General features: G+C 44.3%; 1 protein-coding gene across 1 annotated transcript in view; it reads left to right on the top strand.

Annotated features, from left to right (window-relative positions):
* Window positions 1-3,991: 3,991 nt before the first annotated feature.
* Window positions 3,992-8,014, top strand: part of LOC122551835 (villin-1) — a 70,600-nt gene continuing 66,577 nt past the window's right edge. Inside the window, exon 1 of the mRNA XM_043694349.2 lies at window positions 3,992-4,083. The gene's annotated coding sequence lies outside the window, so the exon portion shown is untranslated. The remainder of the gene's footprint in view (window positions 4,084-8,014) is intronic.

The following is an 8,014-nucleotide window of genomic DNA, read 5'->3' as shown; positions in this document are numbered from 1 at the left end:
CATCCATATGTCTAGATACATCTTAAAATGACAGTATTGTTCCCACCTCTACCACCTCCGCTGGCAACGTGTTCCAGGCACCCACCACCCTCTGCGTAAGGAACTTTCCATGCATATCTCCCTAAAACTTTTTCACTCACCTTGAACTCGTGATTCCTAGTGATTGAGTCCACTACTTTGGGATAAAGCTTCTTGCTATCCACCCTGTCTACACCTCATGATTTTGTAGACCTCAACCAGGTTCCCCCCTCAACCTCTGACTTTCTAATAAAAATAATCCTAATCTACTCAACCTCTCTTCATAGCTAGCACCCTCCATACCAGGCAACATTCTGATGAACCTCCTCTGCACTCTCTCCAAAGCATCCACATCCTTTTGGTAATGTGGTGACCAGAACTGTATGCAGTATTCCAAATGTGGCCAAACCAAAGTCCTATACAACTGTAACACGACCTGCCAACTCTTGTAACTCAATGAAGGAAAGCATGCGGTGTGCCTTCTTGACCACTATCGACCGGTGTTGCCACCTTCAGAGTACAATAGACCCAAACACCCAGATCTCTCTTTCCTCAGGACTTTTCCCATTTACTCTATAGTTTGCTCTTGAATTGGATCTTCCAAAATGCATCACCTCGCATTTGCCCAGATTGAACTCCACCTGCCATTTCTCTGCCCAACTCTCCATCTATCTATATTCTGCTGTATTCTCCGACAGTGTCCTTCACTATCTGCTATCCACCAATCTTAGTGGCATCTGAAAACTTGCTAATTAGACCACCTATACATTCCTCCAGATTTATTTATGTAAATCACAAACAACAGTGGTCCCAGCACAGATCCCTGTGGGACACCACTGGTCACCTTTCTCCATTTTGAGAAACTCCCTTCTACTACCACTAAACTGTCTCCTGTTGCCCAGCAAGTTCTCTATCCATCTGGCTAGGACACCCTGTACCCCAGGTGACTTCACTTTCTCCGTCAGCCTACCATGGGAAACCTTATCAAACACTAAGTCAATGTATGTGACATCTACAGCCCTTCCCTCAATCAACTTTGTCACTTCCTCAAACAATTCTATTAAGTTGGTCAGACATGACCTTCCCTACACAAAACCATTTTCCTTATCACTGATAAACCCATTTTCTTCCAAATGGGAATAGATCCTAACCCTCAATATACAGAGGAACCTTGATTATCCAAATTTTGGATTATCCAGACAAGACCGCAAGGTCCTGATGCTTGGTTAAACTGAGTTATCTGGCATTTGATTATCCGAACAAAGTATTCCCCTTTCGTGTAATTCGGATAATAGAGGTTCCTCTGTATTCTCTAGCAGCTTCCCTCCCACTGATGTCAGGCTCACCAGTCTAAAACTACCTGGATTATCCCAGCTACCCTTCTCAAACAAGGGAAAAACATTAGCAATTCTCCAGTCCTCCAGGATCTCATTAGTGTTCAAGGACACTGCAAAGATATCTGGTGAGGCCCTAGCTATTTCCTCTTGCACTTCCCTCAAAAACCTGGGATAGATCCTATCCCGACCTGGGGACTTGTCAACCTTAATGCCTTTTAGAATACCAAACACTTCCTCCCTCCTTATGTCGACTTGACTTAGAGTAATCAAAGATCTATCCCTAACCTCAACATCCATCATGTCTCTCTCCTCGGTGAATAACAATGCAAAGTACTCCAGAATCTCACCCATTTTTGACTCCAGGCACAACTTTCCTCCTTTCTCTAGTTACCCTCTTGGTCCTTATATACGAATAAATGGCTTCGGGATTTTCCTTAACCCTGTTTGCTAAAGCTATCTCATGACCCCTTTTAGCCCTCTTAATTCCTTGTTTCAGGTTGGTCCTACATTCCCGATATTCCTCCAAAGCTTTACCTGTTTTCAGTCGCCTAGACCTTTATGTATGCTTCCTTTCTCCTCTTAGCTAGTCTCACAATTTCACCTGTCATCCAAGGTTCCCTAATCCTGCCGACCCTATCCCTCATTTTCACAGGGACAGGTCTCTCCTGCACTCTAATCAACCTCTCTTTGAAAGCCTCCCACATATCAAATGTGAATTTACCCTCAAACAGCTGCTCTCAATTTAGATTCTCCAGCATGTGCTGAATTTTGCTATAGTTGGCCTTCCCCCAATTTAGCACTCTTCCTTTAGGACCGCTCTTGTCTTTGTCTATGAGTATTCTAAAACTTATGGAATTGTGATCACTATTCCCAAAATAATCCCCTACTGAAACTTCAACCAGCTGGCCAGGCTCATTCCCCCAAGACCAGGTCGAGTATGGCCCCTACCCTAGTTGAACTATTTACATCCTGCTTTATAAAACCCTCCAGGCTGCTCCTTACAAATTCTACTCCATCTAGACCTCTAACACTGTGGAATCATAGAATCCCTACAGTGTGCAAACAGGACCTTTGGTCCAACAAGTCCACACTGACCGTCTGAAGAGTAACCCACCCAGAACCATTTCCCAACATTTGCGCCCCCCCCCCCGACCCGACTAATGCACTACAGGCAATTTAGCATGACCAATTCACCTGAGCTGTGCATATTTGGATTGAGAGGGGAAACTGGAGCACCTGGAGGAAACCAGAAGAATGTGCAAACTCCCCTCAGAGTCGCCAGAGGCTGGAAGCGATCCCGGGTTCCTGGTGCTCTGAGGCAGCAGTGTTCGCCACTGAGTCACCATGCCACCCACTAAGTGCATCCCAGTCAATATTGGGAAAAATAAAATCTCCCATCATCACCACCCTGTTAGTCCTACATTTTCCTATGATCTCTCTACATATTAATACCTCTATCTTATGCTTGCTGTTGGGAAGCCTGTAGTACAGGAAGAAAGTGAGGACTGCAGATGCTAGAGATCAGAGCTGAAAAATGTGTTGCTGGAAAAGCACAGCAGGTCAGGCAGCATCCAAGGAGCAGGAGAATCGACATTTTGGGCATATTCCCTTCTTCAGGATTGAAGAAGGGCTTATGCCCGAAATGTCAATTCTCCTGCTCCTTGGATGCTGCCTGACCTGCTGCACTTTTCCAGCAACACATTTTTCAGGCCTGTAGTACAGCCCCAACATTGTTACTGCATCTCTCCTATTTCTGAGCTCTGCCCATATTGCCTCACTGCTTGAGTCCCCAGTAGTGCCCTCCTTCAGCACAGCTGTGATATACACTGACCAGTGATCCAACTTCTCCACCCCTTTTACCACCAACTCTATCTCACCTGAAGCATTAATATCCTGGGATATTTAGTTGCTACTCACACCCTTCCCACAACCAAGGCTCAGTAACAGCAAAAACATAATACTCCCAGGTACTAATCCAAGCCCTAAGTTCATCTGCCTTACCTACTACACTTCTTGTGGTAGTGAGCTGCCTTTAACCACTGCACTCCTTGGAGTGAAGGAACACTCACAATGCTGTTAGAGAGGGAGATCCAGGAAGCTCCTCAGTTAGCACCTTGCAATCCCATGACCACTTTCATCTAGAAGGACAAGGGCAGTAGATGGGGATGTTACCCCCCCCTGCAAGTTCCCCTCCAAGACACTCACCATCCAGAGTAGGAAATAAAACACCATTCCTTCAGTGTCACTGGGTCAAAATCCTAGAATTTCCTCCCCAGTAGCACTATACACACACCAATAATAGTTCAAGAAGGCAGCTCACCAATCCCTTCTCCAGGGCAATTAGGACTGGGTAATAACTGCTGGCCCAACCAGTGATGCCCTCATCCCCCTGAATGAATAAAGAGAAGTACCTTTAACAGGCACAAGATTTACAATTAAAAAAACTGAACTCAATTAGTTTTCATTCATTGAGTATCAGGTTGCTAACAATCTACTAATTAGCATCACACCTGCTAACAAATACTTAAACTGATTTTCTCATGCTAAGCTCTCCCACCACACCCAACTTTAATATGATGAATAAGTAATTTTTTATGTTTAGTGTCATTCTCTCTCCAGAAGTGTGTAGTTAATTTCTGAAGTTTACACAAGCGCAAAGTGCAAAGTTCATTCCCTTTATAGAACAGAATCCTCAATTTCCCTGTTCTGACAGACTTCCAGTTTGAAGGTAAGACAATCTCTTGCGTTCTTGGGTGTGGTGTGGTTCTGAAATGGAGAATTAATTTAAAAAAAAAAATAACTTTAAATCAAAGATGTTAAACATAATCGAGAGTCTGATTCCTGTCCGATAAAGGAAAGTAATAATCTGTCAGGTGAATGGGATGCTTCCTGATAAACGGCCTCTGTTTAATTTGAAAACTGATCCTTTAATTTCCCTCCTGATGCCAGCGATGGTGTCTCTGAAACACAATGCTGGGAAGCTGGAGGCTGAATCCCGGGGGGGGGGTCAACCCGATTTGATTTGACTGTGGAGCAGTTACCTCTCCCACCCTTTGGGGCTGTCTGTTCCAGGGCTGTGATCCTGACTGTAATTAGACTTCCTCGCATCCATGTTATAGAGTCATAGCAATGTACAACATGGAAACAGACCCTTCAGTCCAACCCGTCCATGCTGACCCAACCCAATCTAGTCCCACCTGCCAGCTCCTGACCCATATCCCTCTAAACCCTCCTTATTCATATACCCATCCAAATGCCTCTTAAATGTTGCAATTGTAGCGCATCGGTAATGGTAGAGTGGAGGGAGAGGAGGATAGTGATAGGGTAAACCTTTCGTGGTGAGGGTGGCAGCAGGTTGGGTGAGATGGAGGAGCTCCTGCCACTCAATCACCCCAACTTTGAGGCAATGCACATTTTGGAAGATCTGGGGTGTCCTTGTCCTTTTCACTGGAGTCGCCGGTTAAAACTGGGACGGGAGGAGTGACCACAGCATTATTTTTCTTGTATTGTAAGTGTGTGTCTAATTGATTTTGTTTTATTGGGGGACGACAGCTGGTAGATTTGGTCTTTGCTACTGTTTCCAGCAATTTCTCTACTCCTTTCTATTGAGATTTTGTTGACAAGGATATAATTTTTTTGGATGCAAAATTTCAAGATTAATGGGCATTGTCAACTTGCCAGAATGGTCAGTGACCTGGTTCATGCTCAGTGCTGTTTTTGTTATGATGTTTAGGTAGGAATTATCCAACAGCTCCCTGACCCCCTCTTCCCTTGTTACCCTAATATGCAGTGGGAATAAGGATTTGAAGGGAGAAGGGATTTAAATGCTCTCTCCAGTGGGACAGAAATACTACCGAATATCTGTGCTGCAGTGTCCATTGTAATTTCTGCTCCATCTCCTGAGCCCCTGCTAACAAACAGTACTGTATGCATTCTGAAGCCCTGCATACCCTATTGCAGTTGCTCATCTATCTTTATCCTTTCATAGGACATGGGTGTCACTGGCAAAGCCAGCATTTCTTACTCCTCCCTAACTGTCCTTGAATTGTGTCTGGCCCCAACTATTTCAGAGGGTGGTTAAGAGTCAACCACATATTGTTGTCGGTCTGGAGTCACATATAGACCAGACCAGGCAAGGACAGCAGAATTTCAGTTGTTAATCTTTAAATCTCAGATAACTTATTTTATTAAGCAAAGGTATTAAGGGATTTGTGCCGAGAGAGAAGGTAGATGGAGTAAGGCCACAGATCAGCCATGATCTTAGTTAATGGTGGAACATGCTTGAGGGGCTGAATGGTCTACTCCTGTTCATATTTCCTTCCCTAAAGAATGTTCATGGACCAGCTGGAGTTCTGTTTATTTTTTTTTCACTACCACCTGACAATCACCTGATTTTTTTTTTTGTCGAATCCCCTGATTATTTTTTTTTCTTATTTTTCCCCAGCACCCATGGTGTGTGTGTGCAGGTGTGACACTCCTGGTTATATATTTTTTTTCCTTTTTTTTTTTCTTTCTTTTTTCCCCCTGATTATTTTTCTTTATTGACACTCCCACTATTTTTTTTCTCTTTTTTTTTTCTTTTCTTTAAATTTAACCCCCACACTACTGCCTAAGTGCGGTAGTGCTTATTTTTTTCCCCAGCACCCATGGTGTGTGTGTGTGTAGGTGTGAGACACAGTGAAAGACACAAAGTGCACGAATCTTTATTCAATTTCCACCACCAGGAAGATAGGAAAACACCCGGGTGGCCAGTGACAAACACTGCCCTTCACATCAAAGGGCAGTGCTGTGTGATCAAAACAGTGAAGGGGAGGGTAGGGACTAAATCAAAATAGAGTTGGAGGGAGAAATGATGCACTCCACTCCCTGCGGCGCCCACCTCTCCCTGAACAACTCCAGGGTGTTGGTCGACACCACGTACTCCTTCTCCAAGGACACCTGGGCTCTAACGTAACCGCGGAAGAGGGGCAGGCATGGAGTTCCGTTTATTTTGTGCTATTGACAATGGTCTCATGATTGTCATTAACACTGATAATGCCAGGTTTTATTAATTATATTCAAATTCCACAAGCTGCCATGATGGTGTTACACCCCTGTTCCCAGAGCATTAACCTATGTCTTTGGGTTACCAGTTGCGTGATTTTACCCCGGTGTCTGTGCTTTCACCAGCTATAGCTGCAGTTGCAATGTTTGGTCTAGATGGCTTTATTTTAACTTTGTTTTTATATTTTAAAAATGGGAGTGCAGGTTCATAGTTCAATGAAAATGGTGTTGCAGATAGAAAAGATAGTGAAGAAGGCGTTTAGTATGCTTTCTTTTATTAGTCAGAGTATTGAGTACAGGAGTTGGGAGGTCATGTTGTGGCTGTACAGGACATTGGTTAGGCCACTTTTGGAATATTGCATGCAATTCTGGTTTCCCTCCTATCGGAAAGATGTTGTGAAACTTGAAAGGGTTCAGAAAAGATTTACAAGGATGTTGCCAGGGTTGGAGGATTTGAGCTTTAGGGAGAGGCTGAACAGGCTGGGGCTGTTTTCCCTGCAGCATTAGAGGTTGAGGGGTGATGTTATAGAGGTTTATAACATCATGAGAGGCATGGATAGGGTAAATAGACAAGGAATGTTCCCTGGGTTGGGGGAGTCCAGAACTAGAGGGCAGAGGTTTAGGGTGAGAAGGGAAAGATATAAAAGGGACCGAAGGGGCGACGTTTTCATGCAGAAGATGTGACATGTGCAGAAGAGGTGAGGCCATACTGGATTTGGTTCTGGGTAACGAACCAGGCCAGGTGTTAGAATTAGAGGTAGGTGAGCACTTTGGGGATAGTGACCATAATTCGGTGATTTTTACACTTGTGATGGAGAGGGATAAGTGTGTACTACAGGGCAAGAATTATAGCTGGGGTAAGGGAAATTATGATGCGGTGAGGCATGACTTAGGATGTGTGGCTTGGAAAAGTAGACTCCAAGGCAAGAGTGTAAATGATATGTGGAACTTGTTCAAGGGGCAACTATTGAGTGTCCTTGATAATTATGTACCTGTCAGGCAGGTAGGAAAGGGTCGTGCGAGGGAGCCGTGGTTTAATAAGGAATTGGAATCCCTTGTTAAATGGAAGAGGGCGGCCTATCTCAAGATGAGACGTGAAGGTTCAATTGGGGCGATTGAGAGTTATAGGGTAGCCAGGAAGGACCTGAAGAGAGAGCTAAAAGCAGCAAGGAGGGGACATGAAAGGTCCTTAGTAGATAGGATTAGGGAAAACCCTAAGGCTTTCTATAGGTATGTTAGGAATAAAAGAATGACGAGGGTAGGAATAGGTCCAGTCAAGGATAGTAGGGGGAAGTTGCGTGTGGAGGCGGAAGAGATTGGGGAGACACTGAATGAATACTTTTCTTCAGTATTCACTCAGGAACAGGGCATTGTTGTCGATGAGAATACTGAGGCACAAATAAGTAGAATGGATGGCTTTGAGGTATGTAGAGAAGAGGTGTTGGAAATCCTGGAAAAGGTGAAAATAGATAAGTCCCCTGGGCCTGATGGCATTTATCCTAGGATTCTCTGGGAAGCAAGGGAGGAGATTGCAGAGCCATTGGCCTTGATTTTTATGTCCTCTTTGTCTACAGGAGTAGTCCCAGAAGACTGGAGGATAGCAAATGTGGTTCCCT

This window comes from Chiloscyllium plagiosum, unplaced genomic scaffold, assembly GCF_037043375.1.
Source record: "Chiloscyllium plagiosum isolate Xiang-an unplaced genomic scaffold, Cpla_swu_hap1 HiC_scaffold_7, whole genome shotgun sequence".
Lineage (NCBI taxonomy): Eukaryota > Metazoa > Chordata > Chondrichthyes > Orectolobiformes > Hemiscylliidae > Chiloscyllium > Chiloscyllium plagiosum.
Note: the sequence above shows the minus strand (reverse complement) of the source record. Positions and strands in the feature narration are given on the sequence as shown.